This window comes from Erpetoichthys calabaricus, chromosome 3, assembly GCF_900747795.2.
Source record: "Erpetoichthys calabaricus chromosome 3, fErpCal1.3, whole genome shotgun sequence".
Classification (NCBI taxonomy): Eukaryota; Metazoa; Chordata; class Cladistia; order Polypteriformes; family Polypteridae; genus Erpetoichthys; species Erpetoichthys calabaricus.
Window position 1 is genome coordinate 307802652 of NC_041396.2, and position 25880 is coordinate 307828531.

Genomic DNA, 25880 nt, shown 5'->3' on the forward strand with positions numbered 1-25880 from the left:
GAAAACACAATTCAAGACAGGTAATGGAAATGAAGGTATGGATTGTATAGTAAGCTGGATCATTTAAAAAATTGTTCAAAATAAACACTTCTCTTTTACTGAGAACTCGAAACTTTAGACCTTCATTTTCATGCCTGTTGATTGCTTCGTTGTATTATTGATCATCATTTATTCTGTAACACAATAAATTAACGTCATTAACGGAATATTCCTTTATTGAACGAGGTTCCTGAAATAATGTCAGACATGCTGCTTAGTACACAAGTACTGTACCGTATAAATAATTTCAAATATTGCGTATGATAGAATTCACTATAATAGCAGAGCAACCATATTCATATTTAGTATGGTGTTTCTTTAATCTGAAAATATGTTATGCCCTCTTTCTTTTAACTACGTACAGTATATCGAATCCTGACTCCTAAATTATAAAACTGTCTAAAAGTAAATACGACAGTAATACCATAAAGAGAAACTCGTATTCTTGCCTCGTGATTGGAGGAAGTCATATTAATATCGTTTTTTAGGGTTACAGGGTAACGTTACGTTTTTCAACGAAGGCGATGTGACAGAGGACGGAAGCGAATGCTGGGGGCGTGGTGAGGAAGGCAGGGGGCGTGGAAAGCCGAGTCTGCGAGTGTCACGCCGCTCTCTTTGTCCAATAGCGGCGGTCGCCGGTGCGTTCTGCGTACGTGCCAAGCTCAACCCATGCAAGGCGTGTATTGAATAGGCTGGTGGGTGATGGCCTCGTGTGCAACCCGACGTGCTCTTTGTAAGTATAAGTAAGGTACTTTTCTTGTAACCAACTAACGCGTGCATGCTTTAACTAAACTAAACGCTCCGTACGTCTTACTTTATTCGTGGCAGAGGCAAGGAAGACGCTTGCCTTTTTGATGGGCAAACATTTGGCGTCCACCAGGCTTGAAATGGATGCACGCCCAGCCCTTCACCGGCAGTTTTGCAGTGTAGCTGGGCAAACAAATCAGTTTTTGTTTTTTGTCCACCGTGCATTCTTTTCTCATTTTAGCCAACTTTCCTTTTTTTTCTTCCTGTTTTAGCTCCTTCTCTCCCTTCCTTTTTTCGTATCTTCACCCCTTCCTTCTTGGTTCCCGCAGGGTGCTTCAGCACACGAAGTATAAGAGCGGATTTGAGGAAAGCGTTGTGTGTATTTGTGTAGCTCATGTGTGTATTTTGATTTTATATTGCACTAATGATTGTTTAATGTCAAGGAAACTACGAGAGAAAAGGATGTATTCGTGTTTAAAAATGTAGTGAAGTGAAAGAAGACCGAGAATTTCCTATTCAAGTAGAGTAAAAACATTAGTATGTATAAAGAAGTGAAGTCCCACTTTTACATTAATCCACTGCTTGCCAACTCCTGTGTAAGAGCCTTTATTTTGCTGTTTTCAAAATGTCTCCCATGAGTGATCAGACCTTATAATTGTCTGTGCTCGTGTACTACTTCAGAATTAGAATATTAACTGATTCTGTAGTGTAAATTGTAGACTGCATTATGTTACCCATTATTCTCTTCAAATATGTGACTTTTGTGCTTTCACTACGTTTGTCACATTTTAGAAATTCTACTCGTGAAGTGTAAATTGGCTTCAAAAAAACAAACAAAAGGCACCAATTTGGCATTTGTATATTCCTATTTACCAGTGAAGTGTGCCACGTTGTCCGTCCTGTTAATTGGCACAACTGCATGGCTTTCTGCGTCAAAGCACTTGATAAAAGTTTGTTTTGGTGTTAACAAATGAAGCAGCTCGCTTCATCAGTTTGTCTGAACTTGCCTCGATTTTTACTTGTGCTGCTGGTATTCATTTTCCTCCACACCACACAGTGCTATATGTGTAATTCTGGATGTGTGCAAGTTTCCCCCATGACTCTAAACTGTAAAAATCGGCTAGAAATTGAATGGACGGCCATTTGTAGACACGTTCAATGTAATCTGAGAATGACTGTGATAGGGCTGCACGATTAATCTTTTTTTTCTCATGATAACGATATTTATGACCCACGATCAGTTAATAAATATCGTCGCGATTTTACAGTATAAAGACCAAACTGTTTTTTATGGGCTGAGTTTACGGATTGGACTGCGTCACTATGACGTTACTGCGTCTAGATTGCAAGCGCTTTCTGAAGCAGTAGAAGTCAATAGCAGCAATAACAGTCAGTCAGAATAAACATATGATGGCGGAGCAACGTGCAGAAGTGTGATCGTTAGTTCCTAAAAAGGGGTCATACTCAGTTGTCTGGAACTATTTCGATTTCGAGGAATGTGATGTTGATCAGGTACGAGTCTTGTGCAAACTTTGCTCCTGTTCCGTCCAAACGTCCCAAGGTAACACAACAAACCTCATCAACCACCTTAAAAGCCACCACAAAGTACACTATCAAGAATTTCAACGACTGAAGGCACAAACAGCAACAACAAAAAATTACCAGCCATCCACAACACAGACAACAATATCAGGGACATTGTTCAACGCAATACCATATCTGCCTAGCCAGTACCGCCGCTCCCTATACGCAGAGTACGCAGTCTGCGTAGGGCACCAACTCCCAGGGGGGGCACCATCCCAGCTGCTCAAAAAAATCGTTTTTATATATTATAATAATAAATTAATATTAATAATATACATATACAAATAAACAAAAATATAAACGTATATATTGCATTTTACGGTGAACGCAGAGTAGGCTAAGCACACGTGATGACGCGCGCGCCCTCACCTCTGTACCGAAATCTCTGGATTGCTCTGCGCATAGCAGTTGCCTCTGCTGAGCGAAGTTTTTCTAAAATGAAGCTCATCAAAACGTACTTGCGCTCATCTATGGCACAAGAGCGCATGAGTGGTCTGGCAATTGTCAGCATCAACTCTGAATTAGCAAAGACTTTATCATATGAAGAGCTCATTTACGACTTTGCCTCAAGAAAAAGCAGAAGTGTGCCTTTGTAAATTTTGAACTTTGGAAAGCTCCAGCAGATGACAGTGTTGATTTTATTTCAGTTTATTATTGTTTATTTTATTTATTATAAATGTTTTATTTAAAGTGTAATTTTAGTTTGTATTTTTGCTGTAGAGCTACAATTGTAATTTATAAATGATACAATTTATTTATGTATTTACTTTTATTTGAATAAAGTTCTATTTTGGCCCCTATAGTAGGTGTTTTTTTTATTATTTTATTTTTACTTCCGTAATATTTGGGGGGAGGGGGCACAAAAGTAAATTTCTGCTTAGGGCACCCATTTGGCCAGCAGCGGCCCTGTGCCTAGCTCGCAAAGTCACCGGGAAATAACAGAGGCGATCACGTACCATATAGCCAAGGATATGTGTCCAATAACCACCGTGAGCAGTGAGGGGTTTAACAAAATGATCGCAACACTTGATAAAAGATATAGCATTCCCTCTCGCAACCATTTTTCCAATGTTGCGCTGCCCTCGCTGTATGCGAAATGCCGAAAAGAAATAGAAAGAGAAATTCTCAGGCTCAGCCTTGAATATTTTGCTGCCACGACCGACTTATGGTCAAGCAGAACCGTATTTGAGCTTGACAGTTCATTTTATTGACAGCGAGTTTGAGATGAAAAGCAAGTTTTTGCAACATTCGTTTTTCCCACAAGACCATACAACGGAGTTTATTGCAGTGGGCCTCAAAGAAGCGATGTCCGCTTGGGGCTTGGTGGAAGAAAGACTTGTGTGCATCACAACGGACAACGCAGCTAATATGATTAGGGCAGCATCTGTGAATAACTGGCCGAGGCTACACTGCTTTGGTCACAGACTTCATTTACCAAAGGAATAATCGTCATTATTAATCGTGATAAAAATTTTGAGCAAAAAAATCGTGATAATCATTTTTTCTGTTATCGTGCAGCCCTAGACTGTGACGTCTCAGTTCCTCTTTAGCGACAGTGTGGTACACGGAATTAAAAAGCAGTTCATCTTGCCATCATTTCAGCTCATCTTAAGACTTTATGACATTCACATCCTTTTGCTCTCAAGGTGTGCACAAAATAATTTCTGAACTAACTCCATAAACTGGCAATAATGACAGCCTGTGTGTGTGAGTTTTGGATTTTTTTTAATAATAATAACCGAAATTCTGTCAATTGTGTGCTCAAATTCTCCTACCTTAAACATAAAGTATTTCTAGACATGACAGTCGACTGTTGTTCTTCTTTCCGTCGTGTGTTGATGCAGTGCTGTGTAATCCCCACTCTGAGCCATTTTCAAATGTAGTTTTTATTATCTCCCATATTATTGTGCCTTCTGGTCTACTTATACTCAATCATGAATGCAGCACAGCATTTCACTCAATGCTGCTGATACTGTAAAAAACTATTAGTGTTAGAATTTTGGATTTGTGGTACCGACTTGGTAGTGGAGCATCAGTTCTTGTGACATCCCTACTCAGATAGGGCTGGGGGGACCTGCACCTGCTCCATTGTCACTGGATGTTTTATGTGAGTTGTGTTGTTTTACAGATGTGATTCTGAACAGGCTAGAGGTGGGACGAGAGGGGCTAGCCGTGGTGGCTGCTATGGTGGAGCACTGGAGGATGCATATCTGATATCACTTTAGCTTCTTGGAATGTCTGAGGCTTCAACCTGAACGTAGAAGAATCAAATATCCACGATTACTTGTGGCCCTGGAAGGCTGACATACCCTGTCCTAGCTTTTTAAAGCAGATGACTTCTCTTACAATCAGTCCTGTGAGCGTGGAATGGCCAGCTGACTCTGATGTAGAGTATATTTTGTACTAAGTGCAGTGACACAATGACATTCCTACATGCTTATCTCCTTAAAAAATTTACTTTCAATGGATGATTATGTAAAGTCACTCCCAGCTCTTAAGAGGGAGGAGGAATGGTGAGAATAAACCTTCACCAGTATGTGAATTGGCAGTATGGAGTATGTGAATTTCCCCTTGGGATTAATAAAGTATCTATCTACCAGAATGTGTGCTGATTGAGATCTACTTCATCCTGACAGTAAAACAGGTGGAAGTTCACCAGTCATTATAGTACTGTGGGCTCAGTGTTCAATTGTTAACTTGAACTTTCCAATGCAACTTGTCAGACTAATAACCTTAGACAAAGAAAGCCTAATTAATAACAGACTTATCTCTAATCTCAAACACCATTTCTGAATATCAGAGGCTGGGCCTTGAAGTGCATCATAGGATGGACCAGACTCACTAAAACAGAAAATGGAAGGAATGAATTGTGACTTTTTTACTTCACGGGATCTCGGTGCACCAATGACACCGCTTACAAAGGTTTGTGTAAATCCAATTTATAGTCCTGACGAGAGCATGCAAGTCTAAATCTCTCTCATATCAATTATATTACCTTTCTGCCAATAACTATTTGTTTTCTTTGCTCCTCAGGTCCAAGTGGAGGAGGAGAGAATGACCTACCAGCGGACGCAAGTCAGTTTCTGCTTCTGAACACCTTTTGATATACAAGGTAATTTCTCACGTTATTATATGGTATGTGTGTAATACTAACACATACATACCAGATAAAATTAGATTCAAAATGAGCAAGACAACCGTCTGCATTAAGAAATGATGTTGTTTGTATGATTGGGATTCCACATTTTTGCTGATGTGACACTAAACCTTTGTAAAAGTATGCGTGCCTCCAATGATAGTCCAGCTCTCCATTCAGAGTTGATTTCTGACCTACCTTTAATTACGTTATGTGAACTAATAAAACAAATATGTTAGTAATGACACTCCAGGCTGCTTCACTGTGAAACACTGAGTGCGGAGGTGACCTCACATGAAGTTTGCATTAGTAGATCAGGTGTGTATCAACTGTGTGCTCTCGACTTTCTCTAAATGCTATTGTCATGTGCACAATGCTCAGGACTTCTGAATTATTGTCAATGTCATCTAACAAACAGATTTACAGGACCAGCAAGCTCATTCAGTTTCTATATGATGGTGACTGCCTGTGCAGTTGCTGAATTCACCCGGGGTCTACATGAGTTTACTCGTAAGTTTTTCGTTTCCTCAGTTCTTCTAATTCAGGGTTGTGTGATGCCAAAGCCAATTCTGGATAGCACTTGGGCACAAGGCAAAAAGAAAAAAAAAAAGTCCACTGCCGTCCACACTTATTTAGAGTGGCTAATCATCTTACCTCGACTTGAATTCCACACAGTATGGGTGCAAAGAGAGGCATAGGCTTTGTAAACAATCTAGATGATTTTAGTGAAAGGCCTTTATTTTATCCCAGATATTTGGTTTGCCTTGTTGACTTGGTCTAAATGTAAATCACAGGGAGTTCTAACATGAATGTGACACCAGTCTCACTTTAGCCTTTTAAGGTTCTTTTTTTATTGGTGGACTAGTTGATCATAGAAACACTTAAATAATCTTCCTGAGTTTACTAACATTATTTTATGCATGCATCACATTATACTCACTCCCCTGGAATCCTCATCAAGTCTGAACCTCTGAACGCAGAACTTTAACAGTGGCAGGCTGCACACTACTGGGACCAATCCAGTGTTACCAGTTCTGCAAGCACTGAACCTCTGAATAGCCTAGCAGAGGCCAAGAGCTGCTCCTGCTAGGGTCTCAGAACTCATCCCACTCCTATTCTGGTACCTCTGAACTGATTTAATCAGAACGAGCACAGCTCATTATATTTCTGAGCGTTTTAACACTCATGACCTGAGTTAGGATCCTACAGAACGTGGATAAGTATCTCAGTCCCTCATCCTGTTAAACCTCTGACCGCTCAGTGATCGCTCATGTCACTAAACAACAAGGCAGTTTGAGTGAGATCACAACAAAACTGTACTTTAATGTAAACTGATGTATATTTGTAGAGAAAACAGACATCTCAAACAACAGAAGTTAAAACAAGAAAAGAGAGGGCCAGAACGAATGAAACCAAAGTCCACACAGCGCTCTTCACTTCAGATGGTTAGTTTGGCTTTTTAGCTACTGCTCTCTTTATTTTCTTAATCCAGCTGAGGTGTTGTTTTAAAGTGCCAGGCACTGCACTGTTGCTTTCCTCTTAGGTCAGGTGTAATGTGTGTAACCCCTGGGAGGCCACAGGTGGCTAACCTGCCAAACATGTCCTCCTTTCCCCTCGTTTGATGTCTCTGAAAATGCTTGCAGTTCCTTCCCTTTATAAGATGCCTTGGTGGCTGGTCACACAAGAATTGGCAGTCGTTGCATCAGCCAAAATCTGACAACTGCTACTTTCCAGTGGTTTGTTACCTGTGAGTGAAGCTACTTTTATGTAAATTCAGTAACATGTTAACTAAAAGGTCCCAAGCCTTATTTCATACCTCCTTACCAGTATACACACCGTGCTTAGTTTATCTGAGCTTAAGTTTCATATCCCTCAGGATTCTTCATGTTTTATTTGCATGCACACCAATATCCCCTTTCTCTTGACAAACACATTGTCATCCTATGTGTCATTGTCATGTGTTTCCTTCTGTCTTTTGAGCTGCTGTTTATGTACACACAGTGAAAAGCAGTGTTAGCTTTCTCTAACGAGTGCTTTAATACACTCTTGTTTACATTCACTTAAAATCACTATCTCATGTAAATAATCCTAATCCACAGAAAATGAAATATTACAAGTTTTATTTAAAACACTCTGAACTTCTGTGCTTTTCTCAGTTGATTCTGGGATTCGTCAGGGGTGTTTTTGCTCCAAACAGTCTTGATCCACTGGACTCATTCCCTTTATAATTTTAAACTCTTTAGTCAAGTCACCTCTTAATCTTCTTTTACTTAAACTGTACGGGCTCAGCTCTGTTAATCTTTCTTCATAATTCATCCCCTTTAGCTCTGGAATCAGTCTAGTCGCTCTTCTTTGGACTTTTTTCAGCGGTGTGATGTCCTTTTTGTAGCCTGGAGACCAAAACTGCATACACTACTCCAGATGAGGCCTCACCATTATGTTATAAAGCGTCAGCATAACACATTACACTTTACACATCAAGGCGCTATATAACCTGACATTCTGTTAGCCTTTTTAATGGCTTCTGAACACTGTCTGGCAGTTGATAGTGTCAATTCCACTATGACTCCAAAGTCCTTCTCATAAGGTGGACTTTCAACTTTCAGACCCCCCATTGTGTATTCAAACCTCACATTTCTACTTCCTATGTGTAATTCTTTACATTTATTGACATTAATCTTTAATTATTTTATCTGCCACATATCTGCCCAAGCCTGTCTGCTGTCCAGGTCCCTCTGTGATGATTCACTGGATTCCAAATTACCTGCTAATCCATTTATCTTGGTATCATCTGCAAACTTAACCAGCTTGTTACTTTATATAAACATTTGGATAGGAATAAATGTCAAAAATGACAGCGGCCCCAGCAGTGACCCCTGCTGGTCACCACTCTTAACATCTTCCATTTCTGAGAAGCTTCCTCACACCTTCATCTTCTGCTTCCTGTGTCTGAGCCAATTCTGCACCCATCTAAAAACTTCACCCTGAACTCCCACTTCTTTCAGTTTGATGCCCAACCTCTCATGTGGCACCTTATCAAATGCCTTCTGAAAGTCCAGATAAATAATATCATGTGCTCCACTTTGATCGTATCCTTTTGTTGCCTCCTCATAGAATTCCAGCATGTTAGTAAGACATGACCTCCCTCTTCTGAACCCATGCTGACTGTTCAGTAAAACTGTAGGCCTTAAGAACTTAAAGACTGACTACACGTGGTCCCACAGCTCTTCCCAAGTTTAGCCTCCTCAGTTGTCCCCTCTCTTGGTCATCAGTTATGGACAGTTCACAGTGATGGTCAGAGGTGAATTCGTCACTAGCTGAATCAGTTGAAGTACTAGGAGTTATGTAGTAAGGATTCTGTTGGGGTAATGGTGGTGGTCATGGAAGATTAGAAAACTGGCTCATGGCGTTAGCTTTGTCCGCATCCCCATGTAGCACTTGAGCCCCGGATTTCTTGAATTCAGTAATTATGTCCAGTATATTTCAGACATTGTTTGTGTTATTCTGAGTGTGTTTGTTTTCTATTAGCTTTCTAAGCTTTGGTCTCCTCACTCAGCTGTCTCTTTAGCACACTCTGTATGTCCATCAGAGCCTTTTTGTCAGCAGGTTTGAATGCTCTTCTCATTTAGGAGACCTTTTATCTCCTTCGTAATCTGGGGCTTGTTGTTTAGAAAGCAGCGTACCGTTTTTGAAGGAACAATAGTGTCCATATGCTGAAGTTAAAATAGTCTGATGAAGAGGCCGAGTCAATTTATCCTTTACATAATATGGAAACTGATGCACCTTTTCCAACTGTCCCTCTGTTTCCTACGTAATGTGTATTCTGTTCTCTTCATTCGTTTCTTTCTGACTGAGCCAGGTTTCTGTTACTGCTACATTTTCAGAATTCTGTGCAGCTACTTGCAACCACAAATAATTCACGTTATTCTTGGTTCTTTCAGCATTAATGTAAGCTTGTTTGAATGTGCCACTGATACTGTTTTGCCTTAATGCCCACAGAGTGCTAGACATTAAGCTGTCTTGTAAGCTCTGTTTGTATTCATACTACCACCCTGGCAGTGTGTGAATATATAAACCTGGCCTGCCCTAAACAAACCCACACACACGCTTTCACAACACAGCAGAAATCCTGTGATGTGTCTAAGAAGTTCAGATCCTGTGTGCCCAAAAGGCACCCCAGTGTCCTATAAATCTGCACCCACTATCCTATAGCAGGATTTAGTTTGGAAAGCAGTACGCTGTTTTTGAAGGAACAATAGTGTCGACACAGAAGTTAATACAGTCTGATGAAGAGGATGAGTCCCCTTCTGACTTGCACATCATTTCCCAGTCTGTTCTTTGGAAGTAGTCATTCAGAACTATCACATCTTGCTAGGCTGTGCATTATTTTTGTTGTTCATTAATTATGGCCTAGAAAGAGGACCACCTTGTATCTTGTAGTTGTGTATTTTAAAATTTACGATTGATTCTTCTGATAAACGTCAATGTGAATCTGTATTTTTGTATTGTGCCAACTGTGTTTAGCATCTCAGATTTGTCATTTCAGGTTGTACTACTCTGTGCTTTTTCTTTAGCAGAAATAGTTTTGACCATCAATAATATTTGTAATTGTATGATTGAAATTAACAACCAGATTATTAAGAAATGCCCAAGGGAGGGCAGATATTAAAGCAAATTGTTCAGTAAAATATAGCACTAGGGTCACGTGACCATAATGTAATACAATTCTCAGTATTTTGTAAGAGTGCAGATGCAAAGACTAAAATTGTTAAGTTGAACTTTGGTAGAGCTAATTTTGAGCAGATGCGACAAAGTCTAAGTAGGATACACTGGGATAAGCTGTTAAGTGCGGAGACAGTCGAGGGGCAGTGGAACAGGTTTAAAAATGTTTTACATGTAATGCAGGACAGATATAGACCTTAACTCTTTTAGGGCTAATTCTTTTTTTTGTTTCTTTTCTCCCAGGGCTGAATATTTTTCCAAAAACTAACATTTTTTAAAAAAAGAACACAAAGCAATTATTTAACATATCAAATCAACAAAAAATATTTACTTTTGACAAATGTTACTGTCTTGCTTGTTGTATGAGCCTGCATACTCTATGATTTCACATACATATCACATACATTTTACACAGCAAAGTCTGATCTCGCTCAAAGCAGCCAATTTCAGTCATTGCCACATTGCACTCCTTACAATACGTGTTGCTTTGGTGCCTATTTTTCAATTGTCTGTTGCTGCACTTTCTCACATATATTGTTAGTGTGTACTGTAGAGAGACAAGTCACCCATTTGCCATCGTGCCATGGCACTGCCACCAAGTTTTCTGCCTGCATGAAAACCGTATTGTCACCTCTTTTCATCTTCTGAAACTTTATGAACTTTATGTATGGCATTATAGCCTGGCTCACCCCATGGGATTTGCTTCTGTTTATTACAGAAGTGAATAAAACTTTGCAGCAGCACGTACCTAAGCCACCAGGGGACAAAACACGTTTGGACCAATGCTCCCTGAAGTTATATCACCAGTTCTGTCCCATCTCTATTTGTAATGCCACAGCGCGCTTCTTCTCGTCTTTCATTATGGGTTTCCACTTTGAAAAACGAGAATGCGATGCAAACGCAGCCCGCGATTGAAAAAAAATCTCTGCCTACCTGTTTGTCTCGTCTGACAGTAGCTGAAAAGCAGCATCAGGAGAGAGCAGCCTGAAGTACAGCTGCTGGTGATCTGTCGTGTCCAACAGCAAGCCACGCCGTCTTGTAAACTCCGGTAGCCAGATCGGCTCTCAACGGATCAATGTCTGTGTATTTATCCCATGCGAACCTTGCCGTAAATGCATCGGCTGCACGAAGGCACTCAACTGGCAGCAGATCCACTGGCACGGCATCGGCTGGTGTCTGATCAGCTGATGCCTGCTTCTAACTCTCTTGCTCGATCTCCTGATCACTGCCAATAAAATCCGATTCTGAAAAATCAAGAGTCCGACTCCGCGATAATGCGAAAAACATCGTCTGCCAAGTGTTTTCTTTTCTGCACTCGCTTCGCTGCCTTTTCACATGTCGATGACATCTTGCCATTGTTTACATTTCGCAACTCACGCACACGCAAGGTTTAGTTGCAGAGTCAACGAGTCTAGCATTCCTCCAAGCACAGAGGGAATGCCTGTGACGTGACAGTGAGATTTGTCGCCATTAACAGCTGATTGTCGCCCCCTATCCCTGGATGTCGACTTTTGTCGACATTAGCCTTCAACCCCTCCTGTCGACAAAAGTCGACATCCGCACTAAAAGAGTTAATTTGGAATTAATAGGAAACTAAAAAAAACTCCACAGTGGATTAATAAAGATTTAAAAAAGAAGTTGCAAAGGAAAAAAGCTGCTTTATAAGACATATAAGACTAATGACTGCTAAGTTAATTGTAGAGCGTATGAGAGCATGAGGGCAACCATCAAGAAGGATAATCAGGAAGGCTAAAAGACAGTTGGAGAGGAATATAGCAGATAAGGTGAAAGAAGACCCTAAGAGATTGTTTCAGTATTTTAGTGGTAAGAAAACAAGTGCTGCTCAGATTAAATAAGCTGAAATCAAAAAATTCACCAGGATCAGATATTTGCCCTCAAGTTCTTAAGGAGGCTAGCAAGTACAGATATAAACCCTTGACACATATTTTTAGGAAGTCACTGCGCACTGGAGAGATTCCGAAGGACTGGAAAATGGCAAATATCATCCCATTATATAAAAAGAGTGACAGGGCAGATCCAACTATAGGCCAGTAAACTTAACATGAAATATCACAGGAAAATTAAAGGAAGGAATTATTAAGGATAAGATTGAGCAACACCTGGCAAGGACAGGAGTTATTAGGAACAGTCAGTTGGGTTCAGAAGAGGGAGGTCGTGTTTTACTAACAGGCTGGAATTCTATGAGGAGGCAACAAAAGGATATGATCAAAGTGGAGCAGATGATATTATTTATCTGGACTTTCAGAAAGTATTTGATAAGGTGCCACATGAGAGGCTGGGCATCAAACTAAAAAGTGGGAGTTCAGGGTGATGTTTTTAGATGGGTGCAGAATTGGCTCAGACACAGAAAGCAGAGGGTGATGGTGTGAGGAACATCATCAGAACTGGTTGATGTTAAGAGTGGTGTTTCCACAGGGGTCAGTACTGGGGCCGTTGCTATTTTTAATATCTATTGATTTAGATAGGAATATAAGCAACAAGCTGGATAAGTTTGCAGATGATACCAAGATAGGTGGATTAGCAGATAATTTGGAATACGTTATATCATCACAGAAGGACCTGGACAGCAGACAGGCTTGGGCAGATATGTGGTAGATGAAATAATGAAAGATTAATGTCAATAAATGTAAAGTATTACACATAGGAAGTAAAAATGTTAGGTTTGAATACACAATGGGGGTCTGAAAGTTGAGAGTCCACCTTATGAGAAGGATTTAGGAGTCATAATGGACTCTAAGCTCTCGACTTCCAGGCAGTGTTCAGAAGCCATTAAGAAGGCTAACAGACTGTCAGGTTATATAGCACCCTGATGTGTGAAGTTCAAGTCACAGGAGGTTCTGCTGAAGCTTCATAACACACTGGTGAGGCCTCATCTTGAGTACTGTGGGCAGTTTTTGGTTTCCAGGCTACAAAGAGGACATAGCAGCACTAGAAAAGGTCCAGAGAAGAGCGACTAGGCTGATTCCAGTGCTACATGGGGTGAATTATGAGGAAAGATTAAAAGAGCTGAGCCTTTACAGTTTAAGCAAAAGAAGATTAAGAGGTGACATGATTGAAGTGTTTAAAATAATGAAGGCAATTAGTACAGTGGATTGAGACTTTTTTTAAAATGACTTCATCAAGAACACAGGGACACAGTTGGAAACTTGGTTAAGGGTAAATTTCACACAAACATTAGGAAGGTTTTCTTTACACAAAGAACGATAGACATTTGGAATAAGCGACCAAGTAGTGTGGTAGACGGTAAACCATTAGGGACTTTCAAAACTCGACTTGATGTTTTTTTGGAAGAAATAAGTGGATAGGACTGGCGAGCTTTGTTGGGCTGAATGGTCTGTTGTCTAGAGTGTTCTAATGTTGTGATGGAGGTACCTGTTTGAGATTATATGCGACAAAGAGTGAATATTAATACCAGTAGCCCTATAAATAAATCAAAATAGTCCAATGATCTGATAAAGTAGCATCATCCATTGCCACCGCAGAGATGTCTACAGGCTTGCAGATGGGCACGTCATCCAAAGTGTGTCTCTTACTATGAACAGGGTCATTTACATGTTGAGACACTTGTAATTTGTTGGTGTACATGGTCTTCTCTTGTCAGGGGTTTGCCTTGATACCCCTGGGTTTTCCTCTTCTGTTTTAGGAATGCAAGCGTTAAGCTGAAGTGGCCATTCTAAATTAACCCTGTTTGTGTAAGTGAGACCAGAGATGGGCTGTTGCCAGGAAGGGCCTTGGTTCCTGAGACCCTAAACTGATCAAACTGGTTTCACAATGGTATGTTGTACTTTCTCTGTCATTTTGATTACTTGTTCTACTAAAATGAGCAGATTGGCCTACTGAATGCAGGTCATCAGGTGTTGTGAGAAGACGAACAGCTTTACTTGCTCGTTCTTTGTTTTTGTTTTGTTTATGTCCAGGAAGCCATACGGCTATTAAGAACGAGGTTGTGGATGGAGTCGGTTCGCTTTGCAAAAAAGATTCAGATTTATCAACCATGTACAGTGGTGTGAAAAACTATTTGCCCCCTTCCAGATTTCTTATTCTTTTGCATGTTTGTCACACAAAATGTTTCTGATCATCAAACACATTTAACCATTAGTCAAATATAACAGAAGTAAACACAAAATGCAGTTTTTAAATGATGGTGTTTATTATTTAGGGAGAAAAAAAATCCAAACCTACATGGCCGTGTGTGAAAAAGTAATTGCCCCTTTGTTAAAAAATAACCTAACTGTGGTGTATCACACCTGAGTTCAATTTCCGTAGCCACCCCCAGGCCTGATTACTGCCACACCTGTTTCAATCAAGAAATCACTTAAATAGGAGCTGCCTGACACAGAGAAGTAGACCAAAAGCACCTCAAAAGATAGACATCATGCCAAGATCCAAAGAAATTCAGGAACAAATGAGAACAGAAGTAATTGAGATCTATCAGTCTGGTAAAGGTTATAAAGCCATTTCTAAAGCTTTGGGACTCCAGCGAACCACAGTGAGAGCCATTATCCACAAATGGCAAAAACATGGAACAGTGGTGAACCTTCCCAGGAGTGGCCGGCCGACCAAAATTACCCCAAGAGCGCAGAGACGACTCATCCGAGAGTTCACAAAAGACCCCAGGACAACGTCTAAAGAACTGCAGGCCTCACTTGCCTCAATTAAGGTCAGTGTTCACGACTCCACCATAAGAAAGAGACTGGGCAAAAACGGCCTGCATGGCAGATTTCCAAGACGCAAACCACTGTTAAGCAAAAAGAACATTAGGGCTCGTCTCAATTTTGCTAAGAAACATCTCAATGATTGCCAAGACTTTTGGGAAAATACCTTGTGGACTGATGAGTCAAAAGTTGAACTTTTTGGAAGGCAAATGTCCCGTTACATCTGGCGTAAAAGGAACACAGCATTTCAGAAAAAGAACATCATACCAACAGTAAACTATGGTGGTGGTAGTGTGATGGTCTGGGGTTGTTTTGCTGGTTCAGGACCTGGAAGGCTTGCTGTGATAGATGGAACCATGAATTCTACTGTCTACCAAAAAATCCTGAAGGAGAATGTCCGGCCATCTGTTCATCAACTCAAGCTGAAGCGATCTTGGGTGCTGCAACAGGACAATGACCCAAAACACACCAGCAAATCCACCTCTGAATGGCTGAAGAAAAACAAAATGAAGACTTTGGAGTGGCCTAGTCAAAGTCCTGACCTGAATCCAATTGAGATGCTATGGCATGACCTTAAAAAGGCGGTTCATGCTAGAAAACCCTCAAATAAAGCTGAATTACAACAATTTTGCAAAGATGAGTGGGCCAAAATTCCTCCAGAGCGCTGTAAAAGACTCATTGCAAGTTATCGCAAACGCTTGATTGCAGTTATTGCTGCTAAGGGTGGCCCAACCAGTTATTAGGTTCAGGGGGCAATTACTTTTTCACACAGGGCCATGTAGGTTTAGATTTTTTTTTCTCCCTAAATAATAAAAACCACCATTTACAAACTGCATTTTGTGTTTACCTGTGTTATATTTGACTAATGGTTAAATGTGTTTGATGATCAGAAACATTTTGTGTGACAAACATGCAAAAGAATAAGAAATCAGGAAGGGGGCAAATAGTTTTTCACACCACTGTATAATTGTATTTAAACAAAAAACCTAGTAGAGGCAATATAATAATTAATGTAAAGATGAAAGTCCATATATTTTGTTGGGTAAAGTATTAAATATAAGTTAATTCAAAATTTTACAAATAAACTAGACCAAAAAATGATTTTTTTTATGCCCTAGTGTGCTTAATGTCAATCCCATGAAGAAGACTTGAACTCAGTTCCCTTATTCTTGAAATAGCTGAATTTGAGGTCCACTGCACAAGGGCACACTGTTGTGTGTCTGAAACTAAACTCGGTAAATTACTGCACCTCGGGCTTGGAAAATGGGATTCCTGCACCTCCATTTCTCCATTTAAAACTAAGGTATTACCAAGAAACACTCTGAAACGAATCATTTTAATTCCATTCTAAACTATTTCAGGGGACTTGCAGCTCTCCAGCTGCACCACTCTAGGTATCTACACTGGCAATCGGAAGGTTGCTGGTTTGAATCCCGTAAATGCCAAAAGGGACTCTGCTCTATTGGGCCCTTAAGCAAGGCCCTTAACCTGCAATTGCCGAGCGCTTTGAGTAGTCAGAAAAGCACTATATAAACGCAAAGAATTATTATTATTTTCCTTGAAGGGTTTAACTTTTCCAAGGCTTACTGATGACACAGCCGTCAATCTCTGTTGATACTATGAGTAAAGGAAAATGTTTGGGTCCTGACAGAAAATCCACAAGGGGTTTATGCTTTTTCTGGAAGCAGTGATCTAATCCATTGTTTCAAACTGTAGTTCGGTCATTTTCTCTAGAAAAAATAACCTCAGAATGAATAGGGCCATTAATCTCTTTGATTTACTGCCTGACATCATTGGTTGAATACGAGGCCTACACACTGTTACTCATCAACTGATACACCCAGACCACACCGGCGTTTCGCCAAGCCTCTGATAATGCTGGTCATCTTCTGTATGTAACTGTCAAGGCCGCCATTCTCTTCTTGGAGGAATAGAATTTGACGGTGTGATGGGATTAAGTGTAGAATTTATTGACATTGTCAAGGCTCACTGTTATTCTTTCAAACTCTAATATCTCCTCCTGTCTTCTTGTTCTTTTCCAGTGGTGCCAGACACGGTTATCTCCACTCTTTGCTTCTCACTAGTCATTCTCTTAAATTGATTTGTATTAAAGTTAATGAAATCATTTAAGTTAATTGGCAGCAGAAATTAGGCATCTTTAGCCCAGGGGAGAAAAAAATAAAAGAAAATTTGTAATAACCAGTCGAAAATGACAGTTGGCAGCACAGTTTATCAATTGATGAGTCACTTTATCAAAAGGATACGGCCTACTGTTTCTGAATCTTTGTCCAGAATGCCAAGTGCTAAATGTTACTTTAAATTTAACTCCCACTAAACTCAAAAATACTGAAACCCGCAGCTGTTTGTTAAGTTGGCCATTGGAAGACAAGCTGTTAGTGTTGGACTTTTGTGGTGATTTGTCTCCAAAATTCAAGTGCAGAAGAGTTAAATCAGTCTGTAGGAAAACTGAGCTATGAGTCAGAATATTTAAGTCCTATTAAGAATCGACAACGCATTTTCCATAAACACTTCCCCAAAGATGTCAGTCGCACCCCTAGACTCAAGGACAGATTTTATTCAATAGTCATTTGTTCTAACATTGACAATGACAATATGATCCTCCCTGTCTTTACCACGTCCCTACCTACAATTCCAGTAAGAAGGCCCACCATACGAGGCTCTCTGGCCTTAGAGCACATCATCTTTCTAATGACGAGTCCCCACCATCACTACTTCTCTCCTCCTGGGGACTGGTTTTGAGATGAGGTGTCGAGATTCCTCACGCCTGCCTATCATCTGAGAGTTAACTGATTCTTCATCCTGCTCTGCATGGCTGTATAGAAGTGACGATGCTTTCTTAAAGTCCTAGACTGGCACATTTGCACTTATTGTAGAGTGGAGCAGATGTTGTAATGCTGAGGTGACGTGTTCATTTTCTTTTTATATCTAATTGTTCTGTTTTGCTCATTAGGTCCAGGGGGAGATCAAAGACACCCGCCAACAGTAAGTTTTTTTTTGTTTCTTTTAAACATCTCATAATTTAATGTGCATTGTGATTGGAACTTTATGGCTGCTTGTTAAAGTTAATTTCTACAGGCAGGAAAACGACTCATTGGAAATCCAATTTTAAAGCTTTGAGCTCTTACCGCATTGTAATGTGTTTGCTTGAGCTCGTCCGTTTGCCTGTTCTCCCTGCTGCAGTTCCCTCCATTCTCTGGTCACTAACTCACTTTCTTCTGTGAATAGCCAGCTCCAGGGTTCAAAGCAGATGACTTCTGCCAGCCTGAGAATTGAAATTCTTTTATGTCAGCTGTCTATTTCAGAGGCATGGAAACCAGGTGGGAACATGTCTAAAACAAGGGGCATTTATTGGGTATCCAGACCTAAAAGAGAAGAGATTGGGCAGGAGAATCTTGTCCAAAGCCAAAGTGATACTGAACAGGAGTGTCCATCACCTCTACAGTCCGCTTAGGGTGCTGTTGTCACTGTCATACGGTCATCAAAAAGAGTTAGAGTTCAGTTTCTGGGTGGGGATTGGGCACTTTGAACTTTGCATGGGTTCAGTCCAAACCCTCTCAGTTTTTCTGTCCATCCAGTTCAGGATCATATGGAGCTGGGTGCAGACCACACACTGCCCTGTCCTACTGCAGGGCACATTTACACTTACACCATAATGTTAGGATAAGCTGATTCACAGCTCTTTAATTTCCTCTGTGTGTGTGTCTGTGGGTATGTCACCAGAATAAAGTTGTTATTTTATAGTGCATTATGAGATATTCGAGTGAAGGCCTGAAAAACAAGGGGCTTTAGACCGAGTTTGGCATAGTGGCCGCACTGACCGCTGTCTCCATTAGGAGTGATGTGTCTATACATCTGTCACATTGGAGCAGTCAGATCCACTTGTAAACTTGGCATGTCTCCACATACGTGTACAAGCTGTTACGTTAAAATCTAGCTTTCCAATTTCTTAACCAATTTGCCAGTTTATGTAGCATATATATATATATATATATATATATATATATATATATATATATATATATATATATATATAATAAATTATAATATATAATGTATGTGTATATCATGTAGGTAACCACCCATACAATCGGATTGTGATTCAGACTACGAATGCCATGAATGTAATTACCCAGATCTACATCCTGTCTAATAAACAAACCACATGCCGTGGCACAACGTAAGAGGCTTCACCTCTGACACTGGCATCCAAGTTCGATTTCCAAGAGGGGGTGCAGTGAGTGTGTACGCCTGATGAGCCCAGAATTAGAGTAAAACACGTGTCGCATACTCTTTGCATTATTTGACAGTAAAACTTTGAGATAGATATAGATATATATATAATTTTTGCAAAACTTTTGCATGAAGCAGGGACAGTATGAGCCTTAATAAATAAATATCAAACATATTCAGTTTTCTCTAAATAATCGTAAGGATACTGATGTGACTCTTTCTCAGCGTACAGAACAGGGAGATCTAACACACGTAATAATAATAACAACAACAACAACGCCTAACCTACCTGATAAGGGTCTCTCTCTCTCTGAACTGCCTTTCCCATTTTTTTGGTGACTTTTTTCTTGTCTTCTTAGAGAGTCAAGGCTGGGGGGCTGTCAAAAGGCAGGGCCTGTTAAAGCCCACTGCAGCACTCCTGTATGATTCAGAGAGAGACCCCTTTCCAGGTAGGTTTGGCATGCAATGGGTGTCAAAAATGGGATTAGTACAATATAATACACAGAAGAGACCTCAAGTAATCCTCAACACAATGCATGGTAACAGTACAAGTACAAAACTAACTGCCTGAGTGCCTGTTAAGGTCCGTGTGCTCTTGTAGTGACAGGACAGCAGGCAGGCAAAATGAAGATGGCATCAGCCACTTTAACATTATGAAAGGTTTTAGTGGCTCTGACTAATGGGGACAGGTGGGAGTAAGTAGTAGTTACAATCTATAAGTGCCATATGGGATGGACGGGCATGCCAGCCAGGACCGTGAAGGGGTCTTTACCTGGATGGGATGCCCCAAGTAGATGGGTAGGCATCCTAACCACAATGAATTCTAATACCTTCCCTAGCAGGGATGAAAGGGAACGAGAACAAATGATGGTTTCCAGGAGCAGCCTAGCCCACCAGGATAACAGCTGCCCTGTATTCCATGCAGACTCCAGCAAGGAATGGCAGGAGTTGTAGTTCAGCATTCCAGCCCTGCTTTTGGGTCCGGGGGTGCTGCAAGAGGGCACTGCAGGGACATACTCCCTATTCTCGACTTCCGTATGACTCAGTAGTGTATCCAGTGGGCAAAGTTGTACTGCCGGGTTCTAAACTGAAGGAGCTGCACTGCCTTGTCGAGAGAATCAAAGCTGGGAGGAAAAAAGGCAACAGTCGACTGGAAGAGGGCAGTGCAGTAGAGAGAGAGAGAGAGAGAAGGAGAAGAAGAGGTGATGGGAAGAGAGACAACTTGTGCTTTGATACTTTTCTGGAGGTATTTGTAGAATAAACTTCCTTTGTTTGAACCCGGGACTGTCTTGTGCGTTCGTGTTTGGGGCTCACTGGCACCCCCAATCTATCACAAAACACAATGCAGTAGCCGGAAACTGCAATATCTAAGGAAGGGACCCCAAGCCTCTCTCTGTCTCTGCATGAAAAGAGAGTAAGAACACAAAGGTTCATTAACTTCTTTCTTTATTTTTATTTTTCAGACTCTTCAAAATGAAGCACGATTACAAGATTTTACGCAAGAAATGTTAGTTATGTTGCAAAATGTAACACGTCACAATAATGATTTGTTAAATTCAATTCAACAAACCTTAAATCAGCTCAACCAGCTGAATAATGACAAACACAAATCAGCAGATTTATGACTGACTAAGTGATATGGAGGATATCATTTCATCATATGTGGACCTAAAACTCATTGTAAGCATAACATTTGTGCTGAAGATGTGAGATGAGCCTTTGCAAAACCAAATTGGCCAAATGGCCATCAGCTGTTGCCATCAGATCATTCGTCCTCTGTTTGTCACTTGTGGTGACGTTAAGCTTGAACAGTATGGACACAGGCCAAACCTGTAAAGTCCATCCAGAGAGTGACTGGATAGGCTGGCATGCCTGAGACATCTTTAACTTTATTCTTGAATACATCTGTAGAGATGTACTGCGAGGTGAATCTTGATTACGCCGTGTACTTGTATTCCAGTACAGCCCAACACTGGCTGTTAGCTGTCAACAATGGTATGTTGGACTTTTCTCTGTCATTTTCATTACTTGTTGTACTAAAATAAGCACAATGTCCTACTGAGTGCTGAAGTGAATTGTGAATTTCCCCCTGGGATTAATAAAGTATCTATCTATCTATCTATCTATCTATCTATCTATCTATCTGAAGGCAGGTTATTAGGTGGTGTTTCCATTCATTTGTGAGGAGATAAGAGCTTTACATGTGATTGCACTTCTGCATTCTAACCCACTATCTCTTTGTTTTTTCTTTTTCTTATTAGCAGCCTTTCTCAGCCGCAGTACAAGTGTTTCAGTAGTATGAAGCGCAATATCATCACTATATGCGAAATATAGACAAACTAAGATTTTTGGATTGGGCAATTGAGTTTCAAACCCAAGTTTATCATAAAAGAAGAGGTCTGCTTCTTAATTTAAGCGCTGAATGACCATGGTATCAGCAGGATTTTGGAAATTAAAGGAAAAATAAGTAAGGTAAGGATTCAAATTGTCTCCTAATAAAGTCACCTTTAGATTAAAAGCAGACGTACCAATGCACATTCACTCCCTGTGCTGTCAAAAACTGAAATGGTACATTTTGAGCAGTTATGACAAGAACAATCTACTCAGCCCATCAAGGTCGCCAAGTTAATTCTTTAAAATAGCCGTCGAGTCAAATAGCACACTGCTAGGAAATCACTCCATGTAACTCTTATTCTCGGTGTCATATGTCCCCTTAATGAGTGTGCAGTTTCCAGTGCTCCCATATTCCTGTTGCCATTCATTTCAATGTGCAGTTCAATTCATTTTATTTTTGTCTAGCGCTCTTCTCTGAGTGCAGGCTCAGAGTGTAGTAACAAGTTCATAGGAAAACTGCAATTATAAAATTTACAAAGTACAAAAAAGAGATTTCGGATTTTTAAGCAGACAGTAGAGAAAAGCCAAGCAAAATGACACCTTTTATTGGCTAACTAAAAAGATTTCAATATGCAAGCTTTCGAGGCAACTCAGGCCCCTTCTTCAGGCAAGAAGCAGACAGGAAAGAAAATATGTTTGAAGACGCTGAACATAAATGTAAACTACTCATATTTGTCAGTTTACATAACTGTCGATCTACGGCCAGTTAACGGCGCACTAACTTCATCATTGTCAGCACTTCACTCATATGCCACCCCTTAATCTCCATCTCTCTCCCTCTGTCAGTTTATGTCCATTGTTCAGATTTACTCAGCTTGGCTGGTTACCTTCAAATAAAATTCTTAATGAAAATTTGCTGAAATGAAAAACATTCAGTTCCTTGATCCTTTCTCCTAAATCTGTATTGCTGATCCTTTTCAGTCGTATCCAGATGTCCTTAGTAGCCTATAACCATTTGAAGCAGACACACATTCAGTTAATCCTTCACATACAGGGTACATGCATACTCACCCTCCTTATCCTGCTGTGTGACGTGTACCCGTCTGTTCTCTTCATTCCCTTCTTTCAGACTGAGCCACATGTTCAGAATTATGTGCAGCTAATTGCAACCCCAGTTAATTCACGTTATTCTTGGTTCTTTTAGCATTAATGTAAGCTTGATTGAATGTGCCACTCATACTGTTTTGCCTTAATGGGTGGTGGACATTAAGCTGTTTTGTAAGCTCTATTTGTACTCATAATACCACCCTGCCAGTGTGTGAATATATAAACCTGGGCTGCCTTAAGCAAACCAACACACACGCTTTCACAGCACACCAGAGCTCTTGTGATGTGTCCTACAGGTTCAGGTCTTGTGTACCCAAAAATCACCCCAGTGTCCCATAAACCTGTACCCTCTGTCACGTATCAGGATTTCAGTCAGGTGATATGGAATTTCCTCAATCTTATCCTAACTTTTCTCAGTTGTCTTCTCTGGTTTTTCTGCTGTGGTGTTTTGTTGCACCACCACTTGATCAAAGTCCTGTGCAGCCGCCTGTGATATTCAAATGAAAGCGCGAGACCCCGACAACCCCTGAGACCCACTGCATCGAATCCTTAAAAACTTGCAGCCTCTTTTTTTTTTTTTTTTTTTTTTTTTTTGTTCCACCCCACTCATCTAACCTTATTATCAGACTCATTTTTAATAAGGACTTTTTCTATTAATTAAATTTCTGTGTTATGTCAGTGTGTATTTTTTTTATTTATTCTTTTTCTTTTCTTACATCTGTTCCTTTGACTTCTTGTAAAGCAATTTTGAACTTCATCCTGTGTACGGAAATATTTCATAGAAAGAAATATTGTATTTGGACTGGCCTGTTGCCCATCTTGTCAGCTCAGCGGTGCCCACTCCTATTACAGGCGGAGTGGTGGCTCCGAGGCTAGGGATCTGCACTGGCAATCGGAAGGTTGCCGGTTCGAATCCTGTAAATGCCAAAAGGGACTCTGCTCTGTTGGGCTCTTAAGCAAGGCCCTTAACCTGCAATTGCTAAGCGCTTTGAGTAGTGAGAAAAGCGCTATATAAATGCAAAAAAATTAATTAAAAAATTAATACCTGCTCTTGCTCTGCTCATTATGGGTTTACTGTCCTTTATGGTGGTCTACTCAAGTCTCACTGCCCCTAACCTTCACACCACATGCTTGAATTTCTCTGTTTCCCTCAATACATCTAGGTGGGGTCTGCACACTCATTCAAGTCTAAGAGCCTTGTTCTCCATAAGCCCCCGTGATTTTCATGAGAAAATATTTTAAAAATTGTGTAAAATTGTTCATATTCAGTATCTAGTTTTGATTATGCTTATTTTTATCAGACAAAAACAAAACCAGATATTAAGCCATGCAGTGTAGTAAGCTTCTACTAACATTAAACACATAACAGATTTGGATAAGTGTAAAGTTCTAAAACTAAACTCCGTAGGAGCTCCATGCCATAATTACTAAAACTAAAAGCCCTGTTGGGATCCGTAGGCACCGCCAAGGGGTTGCTGCAGCAACTGGTGAGCCCTCATGGGCAGTTCTACTCGGTGAGTCAGAGTCAGGAGGAGGGAGACGGAGAAGAAGAAAAAGAGAAGAAAGAAAGACAGAAAAAAAGTAGAATTGTGTTGATTATTGTGCTTGGGACTGTGTTGTTGGGCTTGTGGGACATGGAGAAGGCGTTTCTATTTTATAAAGAAAGGTGATAATATCTCCCTCTCTTATTCAACAGAAAAACAGAAGAGTAAACACACCTTTTGGACCACCGGCAGACGCTCAATAACAATGGCATTCTTTCCAGCCCCACCTGATGACTTCACTTCCGACTTCAAGTTTTTCATGTCATTTCCGCCATTCAGTTGTTTCCCCATGTGGCGGACAGCCCGGTCCCATGCCCAGCAGGGACGCCCCTGCTGCATCTGTTCCGGGGGAGCAGCCATGGACAGCTCAATACCTCCCCTGGGATGCTTGGTGGCAGCCTCCCAGGCGGACGGTGATCCCCCAACCTGTCGCATGGCTCCATGGGAGATGGAGTCCTCCACAGCCTGGTTGGGGGCTCGGATGGCCACTAGGGGGAGCTGCATGGAGTCAGCAGCCCGGCTGGACGAATCTTCAGCTCCACCTGGAAGTGCAATTAGGACCAGGTGGTGAAGCACCTGGAATGCTTCCGGGTGGACTATGAAAAGGGCCACCACTCGGGGCCAGAGTCAGGAGGAGGAGTGGTGGTAAAAGGTGAGTGTACTGGTGCTTAATAGTGCTTGTGGACCGTGTATTGCCAGTGGGTCACGGGGAAGACGTGCGCCCACGGGTGAAGAAAATAAAAGTCTTTGTTTATTTGGTACGTGCCTCTGTGTCGGGTCAGGTGCCTATATAGTGCCTTGTTACACCCAGCATTTCCTCTGTGTCTAATTTGCTGCCAGTTCACTATAAAAGTCCATTCATTTCAGACAATGTTGTCCTCTGTTGGATTCATTTCTTTGAATGTTTCAGGCTGCTCTAGACCTGATACTATACGGAGCTACCACGCCAGATCTTTATGAGTGTGCTGTCTCGAATTATTTCTTCACAATGTGTATGTTTGTGGTTTTCTTAAGGGCCACATTTACTTGATAGAACTTCAGTTTTCTGTCCTTTAGACCAGTGTTTCCCAACCACTGTGCCGCGGTACACAAGTGTGCCGTGAGAAATCAGCAGGTGTGCCGTGGAAGATTATCCAATTTCACCTGATTGGTACTCTAAGGCTGCCTGTCACTAGAGGGCAGTACAACTTCTCGCTCCAATTAAGTGGGTTGCTAACCGCCAGTAAAAGAAGAAATAAAAGAAATATGAAAGTACATAGTCCTGTAATAGCGATGGATCAATACTTGAAAAAAAAAGTAGCCAATCTGACCTGGGTGCTGGAGAAAATTCCGACCCAGATGAAGGCCCTAGCATGAGTAGTGGTCAGAAGAAAGCAAAAAAGGTGAGCTCAAGACAATACAATGAAAGTTATCTTGCCTTTGGATTCACTTATACTGGGGAATCAACCGAGCCAATTCTGCTATGACTGGTGTGCGGGGAAAAATTGTCAAACAATGCCATGGTTCCAAGTAAACTTAAATGCCATCTCCAGACAAAACACCCATCACTTCAAAACAAGAACACGGACTGTTTTGTTCAACTGCATGAACAGACTGAGAAACAGGCAGCGTTAATGAGGATTGTGCGCTGTACCATTCACTGTCTGTTAGCACCGAGGCAAGGAATTGAGAAAGAGCGACATGTACAAAGTGGACTTGCCCTTCGTTTGTTCTCCATTAACAAAGCATTCCAGATGTTTG

At 40.9% G+C, this 25880-nt stretch overlaps 1 long non-coding RNA gene across 2 annotated transcripts; it reads left to right on the forward strand.

Annotated features, from left to right (window-relative positions):
- The first annotated feature begins 734 nt into the window (after positions 1–734).
- LOC114644448 (uncharacterized) lies at positions 735–24934 on the forward strand. 2 transcript variants are annotated; one of them, XR_003714963.2, is made up of 7 exons: positions 735–772; positions 5404–5482; positions 13893–14023; positions 17876–17907; positions 20619–21150; positions 21417–21627; positions 24293–24934. It is a non-coding gene; the product is annotated as an uncharacterized LOC114644448 (long non-coding RNA). The 2 variants fall into 2 exon arrangements; XR_007934566.1 differs by lacking the exon at positions 735–772 and adding an exon at positions 4505–5292.
- The last annotated feature ends 946 nt before the right edge of the window (positions 24935–25880 follow it).